The sequence below is a fragment of the Sus scrofa genome, chromosome 15 (assembly GCF_054392235.1).
Source record: "Sus scrofa isolate SSC_HxYL_T2T_F1_AM1 chromosome 15, Sscrofa_HxYL_maternal_Yorkshire_Landrace_v2.0, whole genome shotgun sequence".
NCBI lineage: Eukaryota > Metazoa > Chordata > Mammalia > Artiodactyla > Suidae > Sus > Sus scrofa.
The window spans coordinates 139,180,643-139,195,332 of record NC_139397.1 but is presented as its reverse complement, the minus strand read 5'-3'; positions in this window follow the sequence as shown (position 1 = coordinate 139,195,332).

Sequence of the window (14,690 nt, the reverse complement as noted above, 5' to 3'; positions counted from 1 at the left end):
ACAGCCCTAAAAAGACCAAAAAAATTAAAATAAAAAAATAAAAAAGATAACAAACCTAGAAGATAAATGCATGGATCCAAAACCAAACAAACAGGACTTTAAGAAAAAACACGGGAGAATATGAAATTATCAAAGAAATAATACAGAACAGTGAGATGTCAGAGGTGGGACTGATCATTAAGGATTTAGATAATAAGGAAATACGCTACCAAGGAGGAGAGTTTCAGTTCAGCCTGGAAGGATGTGCAGCATTCTGACCAATGGGGAAGAGTAGAGATTGCCAGGTACAAAGCCCTATAAGCAGAAGTTTAAACCAGGAAAAGCATGATTTGTGCCCATGGAAACTATGTAGATTCAGGTTCAACTACCATTTCCCTAGCATTGGCATTTCCAGATACTAGTCTAAGCCCCTTTATACTGTAGTATAAAGTGGAATCATACAACCAGCTTGCAGCTCTCATTTACAGATCAGGACACTTAGCCTAGGAGAGAGAAGCCATGTATAGACAACCCTTTGTATCCATTGGTTCCACATTCACAGATTCAACCAATGACCAATGGAAAATATTGGGAAAAAAAATTCCAGAAATGTCCAAAAAGCAAAATTTGAGTCTGCCATGTGCCAACTACATTATGTATTATAAGTAATCTAGAGATGATTTAAAGTATGCATGAGGATGTGCATAGTTTATATTCAAATACATGCCAACTTACATGAGGGACCTGAACATTCATGGATTTTGCTCTCTGAGGGGATCTTAGAACCAATTCTTGAAAGTACTGAGGGACAATTGTATCAAACAGCTGGTTGGTGCTAGAGCAGAATCACCCACTACGTCCTCCTGCCCCAAGTCCATCACTCATTCATTCAACTGAGGTTGAAGATTCTCACAAGGAAAAAGAGGGCTCTGTGACCAGAAAAGCAAGTGGAGGATAGAGTTTGAGATGCTTCAAATATGAAGTAAAGAAGTTTTAATTGTATCATTATGGCAATAAGAAGCCATTGGAGGTTTTTAAAAATGGAATTACTTGGTGAAAATCCTGTTTTAGGAAGACTAAGCTGGCAGCAGTTGGCCAGTCTGGGAGGAAAAAAAAAAAAAAAAAAAAAGACCTATGAAGCTATGGCTATGTTTCCTGCATGAGGATCTGGGGCAGCACCTAGTGGTGGCCATGGAGGTGGAAGAGTGAGGAAGACAAGCATGTGTCCGTGGGGCTGGAAAAACACACAGAGCCCTTCCATCCTTGTACTTTAGCCATGATACCCACCCTAGAATGAATAGGTGGGCATTGTCCATGCTCTGCCCAGGTCCCCTTGGCTCCCTTTTACCATTCTTGTATCTCTCACTCTGTTTCTTGTGCTGTTGCTTTCAATAGCCAGCACCTATAGCTCCTCTTCTGAGCCCAGCCCTATGCTCCCAAGTGGGTTCACACCCAGGTACAGATGACAGAAATTAAGAATCACGGACACAGAGAACAGACTTGTGGTTGACAAGGGGGAGAGGGAGGGAGTAGATGGATTGGGAATTTGGGGTTAATAGATGCAAACTATTGCCTTTGGAATGGATAAGCAATGAGATCCTGCTGTATAGCACTGGGAACTATGTCTAGTCACTTGTGATGGAGCATGATAATGTGAGAAAAAAGAATGTATACATGTATGTGTGACTGGATCACCTTGCTGTACAGTAGAAAATTGATAGAACACTGTAAACCATCTATAATGGAAAAAATAAAAATCATTATAAGAAGAAAAACAATCTCTGGGCTTTCCATCACACAGGCTCTTGTCCAAGATGAATGAAATTGGGATCTAACAACCCAGCTCAGCTGCCTCGGCTCCATCTCCACAGGAGAACTTCATCTCAAGGGTCCCCTGTAGGATGTGTGGAAGCACCTTCCATGGACGTGGCCTAAAACCGTGCACCCTTGACTTCCTCTCCTGCTTCTCCTACTGCTCTTTCCTTGGGACCTGGGAGTGTTCTTAATCTGTAACTTGTAAACAAATCCTCATCTCAAGTTCTGCCTCTGAGGATCCCAACTTGAGACTGGGGGAAAAGAGGGAAAAAGCCTCATGAGCGGGAGGAGAAGGAATGGGTGGAAATGAGCAGTCAGATCCGCACATGGGGTGTGATGCAATATGCCTTGAGGCCAGAGTCCAGAGCACAGACCAGGGCCTCCACAGGACATATATTCAGCCCAGCGAGGCTGCAATCCTGCTCCCAGGAGTCCTAGAAATATTCTTCTGAGACGTAGGAGATCTGATGTCATTTTTTCCACACTATTATTCCCTAGGGGCTCCTCCAAAGGCTGGACTTTATTGCTCCAAAACTTACCTGCCATGAAGTGATTTCCTGTCCCAGAGTTTAGAAAATTGTAAGAAGGAAGATTCAGAGTTAGTAGGAAGCTTGACTTTTGCTCTCAGTGCAACTACTTTTATCTCCTCTTTACTGTCTAAGAGACGCTGGAGAGTGGGAGGATGGCGGTTTCACTTTTAAATTTCTTCTTTCATAGTTTGACGCAGGGAAGAAGAGGTCCATTATATATTCTGACCTAATCTGAGAGGGATGCAGGCATAAGACAGGAAGTCAATGGAGGTATATGTCTCAAACTAAGCTATGTCTCTGACCCTGAGAAATATGCATGTTTTCTTACTCAAATGATTTACTTAAGTGGTGGCTTTTGGGGTTCCTTGCTCCATGGGAAACAATATTCTCACCCCCTGGGGAATTCATTTTTCAATAAGCCTCCTGTTAAGCATTCTTGAGAAGTCACCTCTCACCAGTAAAATTCCACTTGGCTGCTGGTGTAGTTTTTGAGAAAGTTGTGCCATTTATTACTAATACTTATATCATATTTTAGCTGAAACAGTCATAAAAAATATTTGACTGATTTATGGTATTTCCTTGACATAAAGATCAGGAAACCCGTAGGCAACTGGATATTGCTTGAGATTCAGTCAGGAAGTTGGAGATGATGACATTTGCAACCATGAAACACTTCACTCAATAAATACAGAGCACCTACTATGTGCTGGGTACATTGTAAATGCTGGCAATGCAAATGTGAGACAAAAAATAGACATGGCCCAGATCATGAAGTCATTAGGAAAGAAAACCATTAGAGTAAAAACCATAAACAAGATATAAAATTGCGATGATGACAAATTATAAAGAAGGGAAATATTGTGCCATTGCAGTGTGAAAAAGGGAAGTTGAAAAGACGCGCTCCTTCTCTAGGGAGCTCAGAAAAGTCTTCCCGAAAAAGTGATGCCTGAGCTAGGATTTGAAGGATGAATGAATTTAACTAAGTGAAGGAGGAATGAATGGGAGTCCAAGGAGTTTTCCAGACCTATAGCTTAGTGAGAACAAGGGACCAAAAAAAGGCCCACTGTGTCCAAGTCCTGGAGCATGGAGAGAAAGACTAGCAAAGCAGGTAGAGTCATTTTATGAGAACTGGGGCACCAAGAAAGCAGGAACTGAATTCACCATCCTAAGAGCCATGGAATCCATTGAAAAATTTGTAAGTGATATGATTAACCATATGATCCATTTCCAGGTGCATATTCAGGAGAAATGAAAACATGTCCACACAAAAACATATACACAGATATTCATAGTAACACTATACTTAAGAACCAAAAAAGTGCGAATAGCCCAAATGTTCATCAAGTGGTGAGTGAATGAACCACATCTGGCATGGCCATGCAATGGAATATTATTCAGCCCTCCCAAAAGAAGTGAAGTATCGATCTACAACATGGATGAATCTTAAAAACTTGATGCTAAGTAAAAGAAGCCAATCCCAAAAGACCACATACTGCATGGTTTTATTTATGGGAAATGTCCAGAATAGGCAAACCCATAGGGACAGAAAGTATTAGCAGTTGCCTAGGGCTGGGAATATATGGTAATGAGAGGACACAGCTAATAGATATGGGGAGTGATGGAAATATTTTTAAAATTAGATTATGGTGATGTTTGCCCTACTTTGTGAATATATTAAAAAGCATGAATTTTATACTTTTAATAAGTAAATTGTATGATATGTGGATTACATCTCAGTAAGACTGGAGTTTTTTAAAGGCATGATTGGATTTATGTTATGGAAAGATTAGCCTGATAGCAGTGTGGGAAAAATTCGGAGTGTAAAAAATGAACATAGAAAGACCAGTGAGGAGGCTATTATTATAATCGAGCTGGGGGTTGATGACAGACTATGCTACAGAGGTGGTGTTAGAGATGGAGCAGTGAACCATTCTGGGGAGGTTTAGAAGGCATGATATGCAGGAGCTGATGTCTGGTTGCCTAGGAAATAAGGGTCAAGTACGTGTCCAAGATGGCGCCAGGTCATCGCTAGATGGATAAATGGTTACATTCACTAAGCATGCCAAAAGGGCCAAGCCTTCTTTTATGGACAGGATCACTATGGATTTAATTCAGAGGTGCTTTGGGGACACCTAAGTAGAGATGTTTAGCAAACGGAGACACAGGATTGGCACTCAGAGAAGATAGCAATGTGCAGTTACCAGAATGTGTGGCAATGAGTTTTGGGCTTAGACGAGATTAATTGGGGGGAGAAGAGGGTTTAGGATTGAGAAACACTCTCCGTTTAAGTGGCTGGTCAGAGGAGGTTACACTCACATAGGGGAAGCCAAAGAAATACCTAGAAATGTTAGGGGGAAAGACAGGGAAATAGTGCCAGAGGGGAGACGTGCTTCACAGAAAGTACATGGCATCAGACGGTGCTATGAAGTCAAGGAAAATGAGAAGCAAGCTGTATGCATTGGGTTTAGCAGCATCATGTCATCAGGGCCCTTGCAACCACTGCTTCATTAGAGCCATGGGGCCAGAGCCAGACTCTCATAGGCTGAGGAGTGAGTGAGAGGGGAAGAAATGGAGATCAAGTGTCTTGGGTTAGGTTCCCCAGAAGCAGACTGTGGAGCAGTTCAAGTGACTGATTAAAATGCTCCAAGAAAATGCTAGTCATGGATGGATGGATGGGTGGGTGGGTGGGTGATAGCAGGAAGGAAGGATAGAAATGAGAGAAATATGGAAGGAAGGAGGTAGGAAGGGAGAGGGGAAGGAAGGAAAGAAAGGAAGCAGATTCGAAAATAGAAATAAAAAAGATAGGAAAGTAGAATGTGAATACGTATATGTACGAATGCTTTCCCCTGAGAGGGGCAAGAAGCAATGAGCCCAGCCCCCTGAGTAGCACTGAGTACACCCAGCACCTAGATCTTAGATTGGATCCTGGACCCTGGGAGAAGGTGGATTTATTTATTTACATTTTCTCATGCTATAAAGGACATGAATAAGGCAACTGGCAAGATTTGAATAAAATCTGTGGATTAGAAAAAGGTACTATAGATGGCATTCCCACTGTGGCAGAGTGGGTAAAGAATTCAACTGCAGCAGCTCAGGTTGCTGCAGAGACGTGGGTTCAATTTTCTGCCCAGTACAGTGGGTTAAGGGATCCAGTGTTGCTGTGGCTGTGGGGTAGGTCACAGCTGTGGCTTGGATTCAATCCTTGGCCCTGGAACTTCCGTAGGATGTAGATGTGGCCATAAAAAGAAAAAGAAAAGAGTATTATATCATTGTTAATGCATTGATTTTGATAATTTTGGTTTGAGGATAGGAAAGCCATTGCTCTTTAGGAACTACACTCTGAGACATTTAGGCATAAAGGAATGGCATGTCTGCAACTTACTCTCCAATGGCTCAGAAAATAATTGAGAGACTGATAAAGCAAATAGAGTAAAATGTTAGCATTTGGAGAATCTGGATGAAAGGTATTTTGGAATTCTTTTACCATGTTTTTGCAGCTTTTCTGTTAAGTATGACATTATTTCAAAACATAATGTTTTTTGTTAAGAAGCAGAATAAAGAATATTAGCCCAGGAGTTCTGAAGATGCCACAGGACTGTGGCTGCTTGTAACAGCTCATCTGTATGTAAACACTTGTCCAGGAGACTAGGGCTCCCGAAAGTAAAGGGAACTATGAGACAATAAATACAGTTTGCCTAGACTAGTACTCCTTCACATTTTAACTCTGCTATTTCCCTATTACATAACCTTATTTTTTTAAAATGACACTCAAAAAATGTGAAAAATACAGAAAGATGTAAATTAGAAAATGATAGTTTTCATTATATTTTTTGCACACTTGTAGATGGCTTTTTATACAATTGGGATCAGATCATGCTTTACATACAGATTTACATGCTCCTGGTATTATTTTATGAAGTACTGCCATAAGCATTACTTAGGTATCAAAATTTTTTAAAGGTGGAGTTTTGTTAGCCCATTGCTGAGTTGACATACTTTTGTCTATATTATATTTGTAGTTTTCAACAGTTCCTCTTTTATTCATTTTCTTTATCTCCATTCTCCCTTTTGTTTGCATGAGCTTTTATCTGTGGATGTTACACATCTCATGCTGGTCTTAACTTTTCACTCTGCATGTTCATAAGCTCCATTTTGTCCAGCAGCCTCAGTTGTTCAATTAAACATTTTTAAATAGAGAATTTTAATAGCTGCTTAATAGTCCATCATATAGGATTGTACCTCATTTTAATCTACTTTACTGGTGTGAGATACAAGGTTTCTTCCATGTGCCTTGTTACTCCCCAGTCTGTGGACAGACCTAGCTTGTGTATATCTCTGCTGTGTGACCATGTCCAATTTACTTAATGTCTCTGAGCCTCAACTTTTCTCAACCTCAGGATCATATATGTACATGTAACACTGGTGAGTGAAGTACCCAAACAAATGGTGAAAGGATTACTGTGGACAAAGCACCAAGTAAAAGCGAAGATTCTATATTCTCTATAGCTCAGCTCAAGGAGCCCACGTCCTGGTGTGAGGATCCCAGTCCACAGTACAGATCATATGAGGCGCATCTGCTCGGCAACTTCTGCATACAAACAAATACATAAAGTGGGACAGAGTGGAGGGGTCTAGCATTACATAGGAACACAGCATACTGTCACTTGACTATCTCTTGAGCTAAGGTAGGGGTCCCTTTGCATGTCACCAGTGTTCTTCTCATCAGCAGAATTGGCAAGCCACTCCAGCGTTGCCGCAACCTAAAGGACGACCATGGGAAGATAATGTCACAGCCTCCTGAGCCGGGAAAAGCCAAAAAAGCAAACCCACCCACCATCATCACCATTTCCCTGAGCAGAAGTGGGCAGGGTAGGGAGGTCTGGGCTAACCATGGACCCAGAGAAGGCTGCCCATGGTACCTAAGGACAGGCCAGCTCTCTTTCCTCCCCCGGAATCTCCCCATCAAGGTGAAAGAGCTCCATAGAAAGACTTGGTATGTGGGGTAATCCTGCTGAGGCTACAGTGAGTGCCTGTGTCTCCATACCACGAGAGGCTGATGGTATCTGAGGTTCCCCTGATGGAGCCAGCATCTGAAGCCAGCAGGTTTAGAAGACCAACAAACCGACTATTAGTGCTGATGCCAGGCACCACATCTGCAGCTAACAGAGAAGGAAATCCTAGAGGATCCACCATGTAAATTCTTCCCCCTTCCTTGAGAAAGTATTTAAAAGTTCAGGATGGGGGAGTGTGGGAAGAAGGGAGAAAAAAAGTCCCTAGAGGGTCTGTAAATGGGCACGGGGCATCTTTCTGAGGTCAGGGAAATGCTCTAAAACCGGACTGTGGCGATGGTTGCCCAAATCTATAAATTGACTAAATATCATGGAATTACACACTTAAAATGGTGAATTTTCTGGTATATAAATTATACCTCAATAAAGCTGTTTTTAAAGAAAGAAAAAGGAAACCAATGGATGGAAAATTTAAACGGAAACGTGGCCATAATTTTCAGATGCAAACAGAAATAGCAATTACCAGAATTTGCATGTCAGGAATAAGATAACCAGGTTGCCCACCCTAAACCAAAGTTAACAAAACTCCATTCTCGGGATGTAGCTGTCTTCCTGTCTGCATTTAGCCCATGTCTTCATTTACACCTAGTCTACGTGAAGTGCCGGGCACAGTGCCAGGCACACAGTGAGCCACCTACTGAATGGCTGTCATTTTATTGACAGTTCAGGGAAGACATCAGTGCCACTCTTGGACACCGGGTCAGGCCAGGAGAAGCACAGTGAAAGACTAAGTGGGCAGAATAGTGAGCATCGTGGGTCATAAGGTACTGTGGCAAGGATGAGGGGCGTTCACACTATTGTGGCCAGTCCAAGACCAGCAGGAAAACTTGAAAAGGTTCAGCAGCATTAACCAAGAGAGTTTGGGGTCTAGGAGACTAAGTTCCAACAAACCCAGCTCAGTCACTATTCATTTAGCTGCTATTTGCCTCTGTAAGCCTCAGCTTCCTCATCCTGACAAGCAAGATAATTAAGGACACCTTTTTTTTCTTTGGCACTGTCATGGAATTAACACACACCAAATACCTGGAGAATTCTCGGTGGTTAAGTATAATAGCAGTTATTATTATTATTATTATTATTTATTATTCCAGAGCCCACAAGCATGACAATTTAGTGTCTCACAGAGCATGGCTGCCCAAGAGTTTTTTCTAATAAAATTGAAATCATTTTTTTCTATATCTTTAAAAGCAAAAAAAAAAAAAAAGCACACATGACTTGGAAAAAAAAGAGGGAGAGACCAATCATAAGATTCAAAAGGCAATTCTTGTTACGAGCACCACAACCCCAACACTATTCTTTTCTTCACATATCCATAATCAGCTTCAATATCAAGGGCAGGGAGGGGATCAGCGGTCCTGAGGGTCTTACTAAGATGAGTCTGTGTGCATCATCCTCCCTGTGTGTGGAAAGAGCCTTTTCTGCTGCTCCTGAGTCCCCTGAGTCTGAAGGAGAAAGGCTCTGTGTCTAGACCACTTCGGGAAGATGGGATAGCTGCAGCTGGTGACCGTCAGTACGCATGGTGGAGAGCATCTTGGGGCTGGTGATTCATGGGAGGAGAACGGGTGGCAGACAGCAACATCAGTTATCCTCACACTGCTGCTTCCTGTAAATGCTGTGGAGGAGGGAAGGCAAGATGCACCATGGCAAGGCTGCCTCAAGTTGTACAGAAAATGCCTGTGTGAGTCTCTCTTGGATTAATGGCACTGGATTGGGTTTTCTGTTACTCATTGTTACTGTATTCCTGGGAAATAACAGAACAAAACAATTCCACAAATGACTCAAAAGGCATACGAAATTATGATTTATAATCAAGAAAAAAATTGAGGGGGAGGAAGGGAAAGAGGGAGTGAGGGAGGAAATAATGACCCAACAAACCTAACCGGACACTGTGTCCACAGTGGCTCATGGGGGATGGGCCTGCCGGGTCATACTGTTCACCAACTTTCCCCTTGTTCATGCATTTTAGCCTGGTTTAAAAGCTAACCGGTGAAGGTGAAATTGTAGCAAACACTCAGAATCTCCTAGAGAAAAGATATTTTACGCTAGACTAAGGATATACAAAGAATCACTAAAATACCCACATCCTCCAGAATTTAAATGTACCAGAAGAGTTAGGATATATACATTCAAAACAAAATACCAATTGATAGCTTGCAAAAATTCTAAGGGTTGATTCAGGCAGTCCACTACCAGGGAGCTGTATAAGAACTTCCACTTAGGCACATGAGTTTCCACTTAGGCACAAAAATATTAGTAAGGGCTGTTTGTTTTCACAATTATCCTAGGAGTAAAAATTGGAATAACCTAAATGCCCAGCAATAGAAGAATGATTACATACATTAGAATATACCCATGCTATGCAATACTATGAAGCTATTTTAAAAGACCGATTTTTTAATTAATTAAGGTAATTAGGCATAATGACCTAGGAAGATGCCCAATGTACACTCTTAATGACAAAGGCAAGTTCCCGAATATACTCCATGGTCCAATTATGTTCTGTACTAGTTTATGAGGGCTTCAAAACAAACACTACAGACTGGGGGGCTTAACCAAACTCTACTTTTTCACATTTCTGGAGGCTGGATGTCTGAGATGAAGGGGTTGGCAGGGTTGTTTCTTCTGAAGCCTCTCTCCCTGGCTTGTATCCTCATGTTCTTACCTGTGTGTACCTGTGTCCTTATCTCTGTGTATAAGGCCACCAACCATATTGGATTAGGGCCCACTCTAAAGGCCTCATTTTAATTGAATTACCTCATTAAAGACCCCATCTCCAAATATAGTCACATTCTAAGGTACTGGGAGTTGGGGCTTCAACACATGAATTGGGGATGGTGATGGGGATATAATTCAGCCCATTATAGGCTATTAAAAAATTGCTTGTGTATGGAACACTTTCATTTTTAATCTATAGCTGTGAATTGCTGGAGTTTTTTTTTTTTTTTTTTTTTTCCTTCCCCTTTTTATGGCCACACCTGCGGCATATGGAAGTTCCGGGCTAGGGGTCAAATCGGATCTGCAGATGCCGGCCCACACCACAGCCATGGCAACACCATATCCTTCACCCACTGAGCAAGGCTAGGAACTGGACCCACAGACACTATGTTGGGTTTTTAACCCACTGAACCACAATGAGAATTCCTAGAAATTTTATAATGAGCATAAATGCATCTATTATGTTAAATCAACAATTCTTTAAAAAATATTGTATTTTGGCAAGGTTTCATGTCTGGAGCTACTATCAAGAGAAACATGAATGGACTTAGAAACTATCATATTAAATGAAGTAAGTCAGATGGAGACAGACAAACATGATATGATATCACTTACATGTGGAATCTAAAAAAATGATACAAATGAACTGATTTACAAAACAGAAATAGACTCACATCGAAAATGAATGTGGTTAGAAAGGGGAACTGGGGGATGTATTAGGAGTTTGGGATTAAAATACACACATTACTGAGGAAGATGGGATTAAGATGGTGGAATAGAAGGACTGGAGCTCAACTTCCCTCATAAAAACAACAAAATTACAACCAAATGCTGAGCAACCTTCAACCAAATGGACTGGAAAATTTCAAAAAGATATCCTAATCCAGAGGACAAAGAGGAAGCCACATCAAGAGGTAGGAGGGGTGATTACATGATATAAGCGATCCCATACTTATTGGGAAAAAGGTGGGAAGCCCACAGACTTGAAAGTAACTTTATCACAGAGACTCACCTACAAGAGTGAGAGTTCTGAGCTCCACGTCAAATCCCCATGCCCAGGGATCTGGCACTGGGAGAAAGAGCCCACAGAGCATCTGGCATTGAAGGCCAGTGGGGCTTGTGCACAGGAGCTCCATGCAGCTGGGGGAAATGCAGAACCCATTCTTAAAATGCGCATACAGACTTTCACGTGCACTGGGTCCCAGGGCAAAGCAAAGTCTCCATAGGAATCTGGGTAGGACCTGACTGCTGTTCTTAGAGGACCTCCTGGGAAAAATGGGGTGACTGTGGCTTGTTGTGGGGGAAGGACATTGGAGGAAAAGCTATTGGGAATATTCACCAGCCTGCATTTCTCTGGAGGTGGCCATTCTTGGGAAAATCTGGCCCCACCCATCAGCTCTGAGAAGGCTTAGGCCAAACAATAATCCAGGTGGGATCACAGCCCCCCTCATCAGTAAACAGGCTGCCTAAAGACCCCCCAGGCACACAGCCATCTCTAATCTCACCCAAACACAAAACCCCACACACCGGAAGGATAGGAATCAGCTCCACCCACCAGTGGGCAGGCATCAGTCCCTCCCATCAGGAAGCCTACAGCAAGCCCCCCATCAACTTCACCCACAAGGGGGGCAGACACCAGAAGTAAGAGAGGCTACAACTCTATTGTCTGCAAAAAGTCAGCACACCAAAAACCTATAAAAATGAAAAGACAGAGAACTATAACTCAGATAAGGGAGAAAGAAAAAAAAATACAGAAAAACAGCTAAGTGATCAGGAGATTCTTAGCCTCCAGGAAAAAGACTTTAGACTGTTGATGCCGAAGATGATGCAAGACATTGGAAATAAACTGGAGGCAAGGATGGATAATTTACAGGAAACACTGAGCAAAGAAATACAAGATATAAAACAAACAAGAAGAGAGGCAAAATACAATAACTGAAATAAAAAATTCACTAGAAGTTACTGACAGCAGAATACAGGAGGGATGAAAAAATGACTAAGTGAGGCAGAGGACAGACTAGTGGGGATTCACTGATGCAGAACATAAAAGAGAAAAACGATTGAAAAGAAATGAAGAGAATCTCAGAGAACTCTGCGACAACGTTAAATGCACCAATATCCATACTATAGGGGTGCCAGAAGGAGAAGAGAGAGAGAAAGGGACAGAAAAAACATTCAAAGAGATAATAGCCAAAACCTTCCCCAACATGAGAAAGGAACCACTCACTCAAATCCAGGCAGTGCAACAAGTACCATATAAAATAAACCCAAGGAGGAACACCCTGAGACACATATTAATCAAACTAACCAAAATTAAAGACAAAGAGAAAATGTGGAAAGCAGCTAGGGAAAAGAAATAACATGCAAGGGAACCCTGATAAGGTTATTGGCATATTTTGCAGCAGAAACTCTGCAGGCCAGAAGGGAGTGGATTGATATACTTCACGTGATGAAAGGAAAAAACCTCCAGCCAAGATTACTTTACCCAGCAAGGCTCTAATTCAGATTTGAAGGAGAAATCGAAAGCTTTACAGATAAGCAAAAGCTAAGAGAATTCAGCAACACTAATCCAGCTTTACAACAAATATTAAAGGAACTTCTCTAGGCAGAAAAGGAAAGGCTGCAATCAGGAAAAAAAATCCACAAATGACAAGGCTCACCAGTAAAGGCATATATACAGTAAATACATGAAATCATCCATGCACAATTATGCTGCCAAAATCAGAAATCATGAGAAGAGGAGGGTACAAATGCAAGACACTGGAGATGCACTTGCAATTAAGACAGCAACAAGTTAAAACAATCTTGTATACATATAGACTCCTATATAAAAACTTCAGGGTAACTGCAAACCAAAAATCTACAACTGACACACAAACAAATAAGAAAAATCAACTCAAATACAACACTAAAGATAGCCATCAAACCAGAAGAGGAGAGAACAAGAAAAGAAGGGAAGAAAAAAGCAACAAAAACAAATCCAAAACAGTTAATAAGATGGCAATAAGAACATACATATCAATAATTACCTTAAATGTTAATGGACTAAATGCCCCAACCAAAAGACATAGACTGGCTGAATGGATACAAAAACAAGACCTATATATATGCTGTCTTCAAGAGACCCACTTCACTTCTTGGGACACATACAAATTTAAAGTGAGAGGATGGAAGAAAATATTCCATGCAAACAGGAATCAAAAGAAAGCTGGAGTAGCCGTACTCATATCAGACAAAAAAGACTTTAAAATGAAGAATATTTTAAGAGACAAGGAAGGACACTACATAATGACAAAAGGATCAATCCAAGAAGAAGATATAACAATTTCAAATATCTATGCATCCAACATAGGTTCACCACAACATATAAGGCAACTGCTAACAACCTTAAAAGGAGAAAACGACAATAACACAATAATAGTGGGGGACTTTAACACCCCACTTACAGCAATGGACAAATCATCCAGACATAAAATCAATAAGGAAACACGGTTCCTGAATGAAGCATTAGACCAGATGGACTTAATACTTATAGGACATTCCATCCAAAAGCAACAGAATACACATTCTTCTCAAGTGCACATGGGACATTCTCTAAGACTGATCACATCCTGGGCTACAAATCAAACCTCAGTAACATTAAGAAAGTTGAAAGGGGAGTTCCCATCATGGTGCAGTGGTTAATGAATCTGACTAGGAACCATGAGGTTGCAGGTTCGATCCCTGCCCTTGCTCAGTGGGTTACAGATCCAGCATTGCCATGAGCTGTGGTGTAGGTCACAGACGCAGCTCAGATCCTGCATTGCTATGGCTCTGGCGTAGGCTGGCAGCTACAGCTCTGATTAGACCCCTAGCCTGGGAACCTCCATATGCCACAGGGGCAGCCCAAGAAATGGCAAAAAGACAAAAAAAAAAAAGAAAGAAAGAAAGAAATTTGAAAGCATATCAAGCATCTTTTCCAACCACAACACTATACGACTGGAAATCAACAAGAAAAAAACTGCAAAAAATACAAATACGTGGAGACTAAACAACATGCTACTAAACAACCAATGGATCACTGAAGAAATCAAAGAGGAAATTTAAAAATACCTAGAAGCAAATGACAACGAAGATACAACACTCCAAAACCTATGGGATGCAGCAAAAGCCTTTCTAAGAGGAAAGTTTATAACAATACAAGCCCACCTCAGGAAACAAGAAAAAGCTCAAATAAACAAGCTAACTCTACATCTAAAGCAGCTCGAGAGAGAAGAACAGACAAGACCTAAAATTAGTAGAATAAAAGAAATCATAAAGGTCAGAGCAGAAATCGATGAAATAGAAATGAAGAAAACCATAGAACAGATCAATGAAATGAAAAGCTGGTTCTTTGAAAAGATCAACAAAATTTATAAACCCTTAGCCAGACTTATCAAGAAAAAAAAAGGACTCAAATCAGTAAAATTAGAAATGAAAAAGGAGAAGTAACAACGGACATCACAGAAATACAAAGGGATCATAAGAGACTACTGTATGAACTATATGCCAATAAAATGGAAAACCTAAAAGAAATGGACAAATTTTTAGAAAAGTACAATCT